Here is a 13,403-nt window from a genome sequence, read left to right as displayed (position 1 = left end):
GGGAGCCCAGAACTAGAGGGAATAGGTTTAGGGTGAGAGGGGAAAGATAGAAAAGAGACCTAAGGGACAACATTTTCATGCAGAGGGTGGTACATGTATGGAATGAACTGCCAGAGGATGTGGTGGAAGCTGGTACAATTGCAACATTTAAGAGGCATTTGGAAGTTGGTTTATGAATAGGAATGGTATGAAGGGATATGGGCCAGGTGCTGGCAGGTCGGACTAGATTGGGTTGGGATATCTGGTCGGCATGGATGGGTTGGATCGAAGAGTCTGTTTCCATGCTGTATATCTCTATGACTCTGGGTCTATACTCGATATAGCTGAGAAGGATGAGGGGGAATCGAATTGAAACTTACAGAATACTGAATGGCCTGGACAGAGTGAATGTTGAGCAGATGTTTCCATTGGTTGGAGAGACTAGGACCCAAGAGAACAGCCTAAGAGTAAAGAGAACACCTTTTAGAACGGGGAGAAGAAGAAACTTCTTCAGCCAGTGAGTGGTGAATCTATGGAATTCACCATCATAGAAGGCTGAGGAGGCCAGGTCACGGAGTATATTTAAAATGGAGATAGATAAGTTCTTGATTGTCAAGGGGATCATTGGTTTTGGGGAGAAAGTGGGAGAGCTTATTCATGCAAAGGGTGATACGTGTATGGAATGAGTTGCCAGAGGAAGTGGTAGAGGCTGGTACAATTACAACATTTAAAAGACATTGGGGTAGGTACATGAATAGGAAGAGTTTAGAGAGATATGGGCCAGGTGCTGACAAATTGGATTGGATATCTGGTTGGCAAGGACGTGTTGGACTGAGGGGTCTGTTTCCATGCTGCACATCTCTACTGCCTGGGAGGGGGGGATGCACAGTGGCTCAGTGGTTAGCACTGTTGCCCTATAGCATCACAGACCCAGGTTTGATTCCAGCCTTGGGCGACTGTTTGTGTGGCGTTTGCACATTTTCCCCATGTCTACGTGGGTTTCCTCCTGGTGCTCTGGTTTTCTCCTACAATCCAAAGGTGTGCAGGTTAGGTGAATTGGCTGTACTAAATTGTCCATAGTGTTCAGGGATGTGTAGGATAGCTGCATTAGTCAGGGGTAAATAAAGGATAATAGGGCAAGAGAATGGGTCTGGGTGGATTACTCTTTGGAGGGTCGGTATGGACTTTTGGACGAAAGGGCTTGTTTCCATACTGTAGGGATTCTATGATTCGATGAATCTAATGGGATTGAGAAAGTTATCAGCCATGATTGAATGGCAGACCAGACTCGATGATCTGAAATGCCTAATTTCTGCTCCTATGTCTTATGGTCTTACAAGTAGATGGGGTAGTAGAGAAGGCATACGGCATACTTTATTGGTCAGTGGCATTGAGTACCAGAGTCAGGAACTGATGTTGCACCTTTGTAAAACTTTGGTTAGGCTGCACTTGGAGTATTGCATTCAATTCTGGTTGACACATTACAGGAAGGATGTGGAGGCTTTGGAGAGGATGTCGAAGATGTTTATCAGGATGGTGTCTGGATAAGAGGGTATGAGCCAATACGACAAACTAGGGTTGTTTTCTCTAGAGCTGCGGAGGCTGAGGGGACACCTGGTAGAAGTTTATAAAATTATGAGAGGCATAGATAATCTTTTTCCCAGAGTTGAAATGTCTAATTCTACAGGGGCAACATTTAAAGTAAGAGGGACAAAGTTCAAAGTTCCCTGGGGTCGGGGAGTCCAGAAGAGGGCATAGGTTTAGGGTGAGAAGGGAAAGATATAATAGATACCTAAGGGGCAACATTTTCACGCAGAGGGTGGTATGTGTGTGGAATAAGCTGCCAGAGGAGGTGGTGGAGGCTGGTACAATTGCAACATTTAAGAGGTATTTGGATTGGTATATGAATAGGAAGGGTTTGGAGTGATATGTGCTGGGTGCTGGCAGGTGGGACTAGATTGGGTTGGGATATCTGGTTGGCATGGACAGGTTGGACCAAAGGGTCTGTTTCCACACTGTACATCTCTATGACTCTATGAGATGTGAGGGGCAATTTATTTTTACACATAGTGGTAGGAGTCTGGAATGCGCTGCCATGGGTAATGGTGCATGTAACTACAATTGAGGCATTTAAGGGGATTTTAGAAAAGGCACGTGAAAAGCAAGGAATGGAGGAATATGGACCATGGGCAAGCAGAAGGAATTAGTTTAATTTGGCATCATGTTCGGCACAACATCGTGGGCCAAAGGGCCTGTTCCTGTACTGTACTGTTCTATTTCTATCCAAATTCTCCCTATTTGGAAGCTTCATGGCCAATAAACCACTTCTGCTGAGGTGGCCGATTCCCCTGGCCTGAAAAGGAAAATACTTGGTTCCACTGCTCAGAGAAATGTTGCTATTTTTTGAAACTAAACTGCAGGTTTTTGTGAATTAACTTTGAACTTTCTGTTCTGAAGTCAAAATTAAATTAATTGCCTTAATGTGTTTGCTCTGCTTATCATAAACCCAGCAGTGTAAACATTTTATACACTAAGACCTTCATGTTTGCTTAACTTGGCTGAAGTCATATGCCTTCTTAGAAATTATGTATTTAGTCACTATCCAAATTACTTACTAACCATTTTTGCTAAACAAAATACCTTGAACTAACCAAAACCCACTTTTAAAAAAAAATTCCAGTATATAACCTATATTATACATATTTCAGCACACCATGTCTAGCCTGTTATTCTACTTGCTGTGTTAATTTGGATAATTTAATCCGTTCAATGCCCTAATAAATGACTAAAATACAGTTTGCATTCTCACTGACTGTATTATTTGCTGTGTCTATAATTTTTTTTATCATTAATTTTCAGCAGCACTCTTTCCTATAGCCTAAGGAGCGGATTTTCTCATACAAAGACTTAGATCAAACTTCTTAGTATCAGATTTGGAGTACAGTTACAATATTGTTCAGTGATGGAAATCCTCACTTAAAACTGTGGTTCAGTTCCTGCAAAATTGTGACTTTAAGTGAAGCACTGTATCCCAAGTGATTTAATGTTAAAGCCAGAGTTAGGTTCCTACAGACATCATTTGCTCATAATAAATAACATACAGATTGAAATATTGGTCTATATACGTGCAGTTCTATGTATTCCCCACTAAAATAACTTTTACAAAGAATAATTTAGTTTATTTTACAAGAAAGCCTGTAGCTCAATGGTAGCACTGCTGCCTCACAGCACCAGGGACCTGGGTTTGATTCTAGCCTTGGGTGACTGTCTGGGTGGAGTTTGCACACTCTCACGATATTACCTTGACTTTCCTATGGCTCCAGTTTCCTCTCATTGTCCAAAGATGTGCAGGTTAGGTAGATTCGCGGTGCTAAATTGTCCATAGTCTCCAGCGATGTGCAGGCTAGGTGTGTTAGCCATGAGAAGTGCAGAATTACACAGACAGGATAGGGGTGTGGGTCTGGGTGGGGTGCTCCTCAGAGAATTGGTGTGGACTCAATGGGCTGAAAGGCGTGCTTCCACACAGTAAGGATTCTATGATTAGGTGGTGCCCAGATCTTAATTCCATACTGTGAATAGTGAGTAACAGAAAATGCAAATAACTAAGTTTTAAAGGTAAGAATTTTAAGGTTTTCAACGATGGTAGTGGGTGAACAGGACTGAGGGCAGGAATAGGAATAGGAAGAAGGACAGGAGAACTGAATATGGGAGCATAAGCATGGGGAAAGTTCTTGAGAGAAGGCAGACCACAGAGAAATTGTGGTCTAAAACATTTGTGGTCTAAGAGATACTCTAACCACCTATTTTATTTGTATCTTTTAAGTAAAACGTCATCAAGTGAAACATCTTTAAACAGGACCCGCTGTATGCTCCCAGTTTCTGGCCAATTTGATTCACCGTAGGTGATATCTGAAACAGCTTAGTAAATTGGATACAATAATGCTATGGGTTCTGGCAATTTTGGAGCTCAATTTTAAATTGGAGTACAAACATATGTGCGTAGAAAGTATAGGGAACAGGTCATGGTTTCTACCAGGATCTACAAAAGGATATCATTTTCAATTATTCCTGGAAAACTTCTGCACAAATACTCCATGTATTGAGTTTCATCTTGGCTTATATGTGAGTGATAACTAATAAGAATGGAGTTAGACAGTCTAGAAGGACTATCGGTTTATTACAGTGTGAACAGTTTAATCTATGTTGGGATCCTAGGACTGGCATGATCAATTGCTTACCTAGTTGAGGAAGGAAATCTTCACAGCAGAAACAATTGTGGTAAATCACCAGTTTTGTGGCAGTTCATGAACACATCAGTGTTGAAAATGCCCATGATAAAATATGTGAAATAATTAGTTTCATTTTTGATCATCATAGAGGTGTACAGCACAGAAACAGGCCTTTTCATCCAATTCGTCCATGCCAACCAGATATCCTAAATTAAAGTAAACCCATTTGCCAGTATTGGCCTATTTCACTTTAAACCCTTGTTATCCATGTACCCATCCAGATGCCTTCCAAATGTTGTAATTGTTTCAGCCTCCACCAATTCCTTTTGCAGCTTATTCCAATAATGCAAAACCATCTGCATGAAAAGATTGCACTTTAGGTCCCTTTCATATTTTATCCCTCTCATTTTAAACCAACTCGAGTTTTGGACTCCCCTACCCAGGGAAAAAGACTTTGATTGTTCACCCTATCCATGTCCCTCATGATTTTATAAACCTCTAAGGTCACCCCTCAACTTCCAACCCTCTAGGTAAAATAGCCCTAACCTATTCAGCCTCTCCCTATATCTCAAACCCTCCAAACCTGGCAGCATCCTCATAATCTTTTCTGCACCCTTTCAAATTTCACAACATCTTTCCCATACAAGGGAGACCAGAATTAAATGCAATATTCCAAAATGGCCTAACAAATGTTCGTAACATGATGTCCCAACTCCTGTACTCAATGCACTGACCAATAAAAGCAAGTGTACCAAATGCCTTCTTCACTATCCTGTTTACCTGTGACTCCACCTTAAGGAACTGTGAACCTGCAGTCCAAGATCTCCTTGTTCAGTAACACTCCCCAGGACCTTACTATTGAGTGTATAAGGCCTGACCTGGTTTGCCTTACCAAATGCAACACCTCACATTCATCTAAGTTAAACTCCATCTGCCACTTCTCAGCCAATCAGTTCATCTGATCAGGGTCCTGTCATACTCTGAGAAAACCTTCACTGTCCACTACTCCACCAATTTTGGTGTCATCTCCAAATTTACTAATGATTCCTCCTATGTTCACATCTAATCATTTATATAAATGACAAAAAGCAGTGCGCCCAGCAACGACCCTTGTAGCACACCACTGGTCACAGGTCTCCAGTTCAAAAAACATCCCTCCACCATCAGCCTCTATCTTCTACCTTCAATCCAATTTTGTATCCAAATAGCTAGTTTTCCCTGGATTCCAAGAAATCTAACTTTGCTAACCAGTCTACCATGCGGAATCTTGTCGAACAACAGCCACCGCTCTGGCTTCATCAATTTTCTTTGTCACTTGGTCAAAAAACTCAATCAAGTTTGAGAGATTTCCCATACTCAAAGCCATATTGATCATTCGTAATCAGTTCTTGTCTCTCTAAATACAATGCAGATTCTGTCCCTTAGAATCTCCTCCAACAACTTACACACCACTGATCTCAGGCCCACCAATCTATAGTACCCTTGCTTTTTTTTAAACCAGCTTTCTTAAATAACACTTTATTGGCCACTCTCCAGTCTTCCGGCACCTCATCCATCAACTCAAGAAGTGGCCAGACATCACTTCCCTAGCTTCCCACGAAGTTCTAGTATACACCTGATCAGTTCCCAGGGATTTAACCACTGTTATCTATTTTAAGACATCCAGCACCACCTCCTCTGTAGTATGGACACTTTCAAGATATAACAATTTATTTCAGGAAGTCCTCTAGCTACCACATCCTTCTCTACAGTAAATACTGACACAAAATACTCATTCAGTATCTACCCCCATAGAATTCCTACAATGTGGAAACAGGTCCATCGGCCCAACAAGTACACACCTGAGGCTGGAATCAAACTCGGGTCCCTGGCACTGTGAGGCAGCAATGCTAACCACTGACCCACTGTGCCGCCCCATGTCCTGCAGTTCCACATACAGACAGCCTTGTTGATTTTTAAGGGGCCTTATTCTCTCCCTTGTTACACCTTTGCCTTTAATGTATTTGTAGAATCTCTTTAGATTCTCCTTAACCCTATTTGTCAAAGCGATCAGATGTCCTCTTTTTGCCCTCCTGATTTCCCTCGAGTACACTCCTCCTCGAGAGGTTCACTCAATTCCACGGTCTCAATCTCTTTTTTCTTGACCAATAATTTCCAAATTGGTGGATGGGAGAGAATCGTGGTGTAAGATTTCTTTTCCCAGTGTTGGAGCTGATTTCCTTGATTTCTTGAAGCAGTAATTACTGTAGTTACGATTTGCTATGTCTTTGGAACTTCAAAAAAAAATCAAACACAATGATACTGGAAACAGGAGGAAAGAGAAAGCAGGGGTTTCCAGAGAGGTTACGTGAAAGGTTCAAGAATGGCTCTAGAGTTCACGAAAAAAAACCAGCAGTGAACCTTCACAGCTGACTATGAAGTTACAAGCATCAATTTAGAAAGAGACTTGTTTCAAAGGGCAACAGCAAATAAACTTGGGTGTGAGCACTGGCACTGAAGCTATTGAAGGCTACTGATTCTCTGCTGTGAGAAATGAAACATGAGTGGAACAGTTTCAGAAAGTGAGAAGTGGGTAATTGTGCAGGTCAAGTTTAGAGATTTCCTGACTATGAATGTTTAAGAAGTTTCAACATTTGTTTTGTTTCAAAGTCCATCTCATAAAAAAGTCAAAAGTGTTGCTAGAAATAATGACCCCTGTATGATCTTCTCCTTAACACTAATAGAATCATAGAATCCCTACAGTATAGATGGAGGCTATTCAGTCCATTGAGTCTGCACTGATCTGTTGAAGGCCATCCCATCCAGACCCAATCAATCCCCATTTACCCGAATTTACACATCCCTGGACAAGACAGGGCAATTTAGCACAGCTAATCTACTGAACCTGCACATATTTGGGCAGTGAGAAGAAACCAGAGCACCAAGAGGAAACCTACGCAGGCATGGGGAGACTGTGCAAACTCCACACACAGTCACTGAAGGCTGGAATTGATCCCAGGTCCCTGGCATTGTGAGGCACCTTGCCACCCTTAAGCATGAAATACTTCAATCAATTTTTCTTCTCTTAGCACAGCATATTTTGACATACACGTTTAATATTTCTGAGGTCACTGAGTTGAGTTTTTGGATTTTAACTGATTTAAACTGTGTGAACATTTGCTTTGCAATCTGCAAATTTGGCACTTTGAATTATTAAAGCTATTAACTAAACATCTAAGTCACATGAAAGTATGAAGGTGGTTTGAGTATTTTCAGTTGGATTTGTAATTGTGCCAAGATTTGGGATACACCTTGAATTACAAGCTTCCTTGAGCAATGGTGAAAGCTAAATTCAAAGCACTTTATTTATTTGGATGACAGCCATAAATAGCTATTACCTTTTGCGATTTATGTTAAAAAGAGACTTTATCGCTCCTAATATGGCAAGACTAATGCTGAGAAAGGTAGCAAAGCGATAGGTTTAGGGTTACAGGAAGAAAAAAAAAGTTTCTCAATGTAAGGGGAGTCTGATGAATGGAGTTTATGGGAAACTTGGCATAAAACCCAAGCTAATAACATTAGAATTTGTCTGAGAAACAGAGAGTCATGTGAAAGATCTAATCAAGAAGAGAAAAGATCAGGTAGGCAGAAGGAGCCATATGGCTTTGCAACTAAATAGAGATGATATTGGGGGATATTGGGAGAATCAGAGTGGGTATGATGCTTGTAAGATGACAGTTTAGTCCATGAGTCTTGGTGAGATGTGTGTGCAATGGCAGAGTTAGAGTGAATGTTTGTCCTGTGTACATGAGCTAGCGGAGAGATGATTGTGGCATTTAGCCTTGTGAAGCATAGAAGATCATTGACTTTTTTGTGACATTATTGGGCATTCTTTTTGTTTTGGAACATAGCACTGATTTGTGTGGTAAAGCTGACTTTCATAGACCAAGACTATCCACTTTAAACTGGTAAAATCAGCAAATGGGTAAAACAACAGAAGAACAGTTTGTTCAGAATAGTTAGTTAAATGAAACATTTACTGCAGTACAAAACTAGTTTACACACCTGAGAGGTAAAAGCTCTGCTTCACAGAGAAAAAATAGCAATGGAGAACTAAAGAGATAAAGAACTGCATAAAACTAAGAAAAGGCTTACAAAGATACAAAAAAAAGCACAAATCTTGCTGAAAGAGAAAGATACAAAGACCAGCAAAGGACCTCAAAACAGCTTCAAAACGCTTCTAAAAGGGACTATGAAAGGAAACTTTGGGACTTCCACTGGAACCTGTAACCACACGGGCTCAATGTGGATTTCACCAGTTTACTCATTCCCTCCCCCTATTTTATCCCAGTTCAAAGCCTCCAACTTGGCACTGCCCTCTTGACCTGTCTTCTTCCCAGCTATCTGCTGCATCCTCCTCTTTGACCTATCACCTTTCTCCCCACCGCCTTCAGCTACCCTTTCTCAACCCCACCCCACCTCCTATTTATCTCTCAGCGCCCCCAGCCTCATTCCTGATAACGGGCTTATGCCCGAAACATTGATTCTCCTGCCCTTCGGTTGCTGCCTGATCTGCTGTGCTTTTCCAGCGTCACACTTTCGACTCTGATCTCCAGTATCTGCAGTCCTCGCTTTCTCCTTACAATTACAAAGGGATATTGATAGAGTAAGTGAATTAGCAAAACTGGCAGATGGAGTTCAATGTATCCTTAAAAAGGATAGCTCTAGGTACTTCGGGTGGCTCGGTGGCTCAGTGGTTAGCACTGCTGCCTCACAGCACCAAGGGACTCTGATTCATTTCCCTCCTCAGGCGACTGTGTGGAGTTTGCACATACTCCCTGCGTCTGCATGGGTTTCCTCTGGATGCTCTGGTTTCCTCCCAAAGTCCAAAAGATGTGTAGGTCAGGTGAATTAGCCATGATAAATTGCCCATAGTATAAGATTCATTAGTCAGGGATAAATATAGTCAAGAATGTGGTGCTGGAAAAGCACAGCAGGTCAGGCAGCATCCAAGGAGCAGAAAAAAAAATCGAAGTTTCAGGTAAAAGCCTTTCATCAGGAAGGGCTTTTGCCCAAAATATCGATTTTCCTGCTCCTCGGATGCTGCCTGACCTGCTGTGCTTTTCTAGCACCACATCCTTACTCTAATCTCCAGCATCTGCAATACTCACCTTCGCTGGGGTAAATATAGGGTAGGAGAATGGGCCTGAGTGGGTTACTCTTCAGAGGGTCAGTGTGGACTTGTTGGGCCAAAGGGCCGGTTTCCATACTGTAGGGAATCTAATCTAACCTTTCTTGATGCTATGATGTTAAATATTGTGGGTGTCCAAATAAACTTGGGAGTTCAGTGCATAGATCTTTAAAATGCCACAAACAGGTACTGAAAATAATCAAGAAAACTAATGGAATTCTGGCTTTTATTCCTAGAGGACTTGAGTATAAACAAAGTTATACTGCAGCTATACAAAACCCTGGTTAGACCCACTTAGAACACTATGAGCAGATCTGGGCACCGCACCTTTGGGAAGGACATAAAGGCCTTTGAGGGAGTACAATGTAGGTTTACAAAAATTATATCTGGACTTCAGGGGTTAAGAGGAGAGATTATACAAAGTAGGCATATTTTCTTTGGAATTTAAAAGGTTAAAGGGTAGACTTATGAAAGCCTTCAAGCTATTAACAGGAAAAGACAAAGATAAGCTATTTCCACTAGTTGGAGATTCTAGAATTAGGAGGCATAATCTAAAGATTTGAGCCAGACCATTCAGGTGTAAGGAAGCACTTCTATACACAAAGGGTGGTAGAAGTTTGAAACTATGTCCCACAAACAGCAGTTGCTGCTATGTGTATCTGAGATGAATAAGATTTTGTTTAGTAATGGTGGGTCTTGGAGTTAGGTCACCATGAGTCAGCCATGATTTCATTGAATGGCTGAACAGGCTCAGTGGACTGAATGGCCAACTCCTGTCCTTGTGTACCTAAACAGACATCTGGATGAATGAAAGATCTTTAAAGTGTGATTGAAGGAGGAGAAAACTCGGGCGGCGGGGAGTCCAATGGTCAGAGTCACATGAGAGGGATTTCAACTAATTAAAAAGTAGTGGGCAAGGAAGCAAACATTTGTACCAGGGCTATTCCCCATCTTTGGTAGCAGATGGAAATCCAACAGCAACTGTGACTGGATATAAAATCAGTAATAAAAAGAGCTTTTGGATGTGAACAATTCCATTTTGATATGGGATGAAATTCGTAGTGGAGAGTGATTATTCACAATCTGCAAGCAAAATCTACACTGAGGACCAACAGGAATACAGATGTTACTTCAGGCTTGAAAGCCCCCATTTCACTTTGAAATCCGAGCCAGCAAGAGAAAAAGTACTTGTCGATATCCTATTTTGTGTGTGGCTGTATGAGAAGCCTGAGTTAAAAAATTTAAAGATCCATTTGTAATGCCCCACCGAAACAAAACGTCCAATTTGCAAATGAGAACAACAAAGTCAAAAAAAACTTACTGAAATCCTCTCTGCAAGTGTTCCGAGTTGGGGCCTGAATAAGACACAGCAAAGACAGCCGGTAACAACAGTTTATCAGAAAGGACATATTTCTAGAAGATGCTGTTCTGCTGGCCGGATGCAGAATTTTTGGGCTAAAATCGGTGCCAGGAGAAATACCCCAAGAGGGAAACATGATAAAAGAAGCTACAACTCAGCTTTGAAGAATCAACAGATTATGATCTGCGCGCAGGTGTGTAACGGAGGACGTGGGAGCTCCTGAACATCGCTGTCCCGCGCGAGGTCGGTCTCGTGCCCAGGTGACAGACCGTTACCCAGAGGCGCCAATCCGCTTTGCCGTGTTTTGTATGGGAGGCAGGAGGGCAGCAGGAGCTCAGTGAAGGGGCGCGCGCTCGTGGGGAGGGGGAGGAGGCGGGGCTCAGTGGCCTCCTCGCGTCCGTCGGTTGCTCGCCTCGGCCACGCGGAAACTGATGGAGGCGGCCGGAAAGACGCCGTTGGCCCGGCATCGACGGGGCGTCTGGACTTTAACAGAGCTGAGGTGCGAAACCAGGGAGGTCGGTCGGTCGGGATGGGTGGGAGAGTGAAAGAGGCTGAGAAACAAGCAGGGACCGGGAGGTAGTGTCAGTGCGGACGGACAGAGCAGTAATCATCACCTGAAAAACATCCAGCCAGCCGAGAGTAGATAGTGTCTGAGAACAGGGTGTAAACAACCACAACATAGCTGAGCACTTAATTAGTCAACATTTCGGGTATAGCTCTTCTTCAGTCCTGAAAAAGCCCCTCTAGCAGCTCATTCCATACACACACTACCCTCTGCATGATAAAGTTCCCCCTTAGGTCCTGAAGAAGAGTTACACCTGAAACGCTGACTTCTCCGCCTCCTGATGCTGCCAGGCTTGCTGTGTTCTTCCAGCCTCCTGTTTGCCTTCTTTGGATTTCAGTATCTGCAAGGTTTTTTTTAAAATTTGTTGTTTTATTGGGGGTGTTGGCCCTGTCTTACAAACCTTTTTGACGCAAGGTTTGTGAAGGTTTGTAGCTCAGGTTGAGGTTTAGGGTGTAGGTTTGATATCCAGACGTTTCATTACCTGGCTAGGTAACATCATCAGTGGCCACCTCCAAGTAAAGCCAAACTGTTGTCTCCTGCTTTCTATTTATATCTTTCTCCTGGATGGGGTTCCTGGGGTTTGTGGTGATGCCATTTCCTGTTCGTTTTCTGAGGGGTTGATAGATGGCATCTAGATCTATGTGCTTGTTTATGGCGTTGTGGTTGGAGTGCCAGGCCTCTAGGAATTCTCTGGCATGTCTTTGCTTAGCCTGTCCCAGGATAGATGTGTTGTCCCAGTCGAAATGGTGGTTTTTTTTTCATCCGTGTGTAGGGCTATGAGGGAGAGGGGGTCATGTCATTTTGTGGCTAGCTGGTGTTCCTGTATCCTGGTGGCTAACTTTCTTCCTGTTTGTCCTATGTAGTGTTTATGGTAGTCCTTGCATGGAATTTTATAGATGACGTTGGTTTTGTCCATGGGTTGTTCTGGGTCTTTTAAGTTTGTTAGTTTTTGTTTGAGAGTGTTGGTGGGTTTGTACGCTACAAGGATTCCGAGGGGTCTCAGTAGTCTGGCTGTCATTTCTGAAACTTCTTTGATGTATGGTAAGGTGGTTAGGGTTTCTGGCTGTGTTTTGTTTACTTGACGTGGCATGTTATTGAGGAATCTGCGCACTGTGTTTTTTGAGTATCCGTTCTTCTTGAGTATGTCGTATAGGTGGTTCTCCTCTGTTTTTCGAAGTTTGTCTGTGTGTGTGGTGGCTCGTTGGAATAGTGTTCTGCTCCAGCTTCGTTTGTGTGTGTGTTGGGATGGTTGCTGGTGTAGTTGAGTATTTGGTCAGTGTTTGTCGGTTTTCTGTATACGCAGGTTTGTAATTCTCCCTGTCCTTTCTTTCTACTGTGACGTCCAGAAATGCGAGTTTGTTGTCAGTTTCTTCCTCCTTGGTGAACTTTATGCCTGTGAGGGTGTTGTTGATGATGTTAAATGTCTCTTCTATCTTGTTTCGTTTTGTGATGACAAAGGTGTCATCTATGTAGTGAACCCAAGTTTTTGGTTTGTTTGAATTTTTTGAGGAAGTGAGAAAGATGATTGATGAGGGTAGGGTAGTGGGTGGTGTCAGCATTGACTTTGCAAGACCATTCCTGAAGAAGGGCTCATGCCCGAAACGTCGATTCTCCTGCTCTTGGATGCTGCATGACCTGCTGCGCTTTTCCAGCAACACCTTTTCAGCTTTGCAAGGCCTTTGACAAGGTTCCCCACTCAAACTGATTAGGCAGGTGAAGTCAAATGGGATCTGAAGATGGATGCTTTGGTCATGGAATGCACAGAGTAGTGGTGCAAGGAGTCTTTTTCTGACTGGAGGTCTTTGACTAGCAGAGATCAATGCTGGGACCCCTCTTCCATATATATATATATATATATGATGTGGAGGAGAATGTAGGTAGTCTGATTAGTAATTTTTTTGAGTAATACAAATACTGGGAGAGTTGTGGATCATGAGGATTGCCATAGGATACAGCAAGATGTAGACAGTATCAGAGGGCTTTACAACATGGAAGCTGATCCTTCAGTCCAACTCATCCATACTGCCAAATTTCTAAATTAATTTAGTTCCATTTGCTAATATTTAGCCCATATCCCTCTAAACCCTTCCTATACATGCA

The sequence above is a fragment of the Hemiscyllium ocellatum genome, chromosome 7 (assembly GCF_020745735.1).
Source record: "Hemiscyllium ocellatum isolate sHemOce1 chromosome 7, sHemOce1.pat.X.cur, whole genome shotgun sequence".
Classification (NCBI taxonomy): domain Eukaryota; kingdom Metazoa; phylum Chordata; class Chondrichthyes; order Orectolobiformes; family Hemiscylliidae; genus Hemiscyllium; species Hemiscyllium ocellatum.
Note: the sequence above shows the minus strand (reverse complement) of the source record.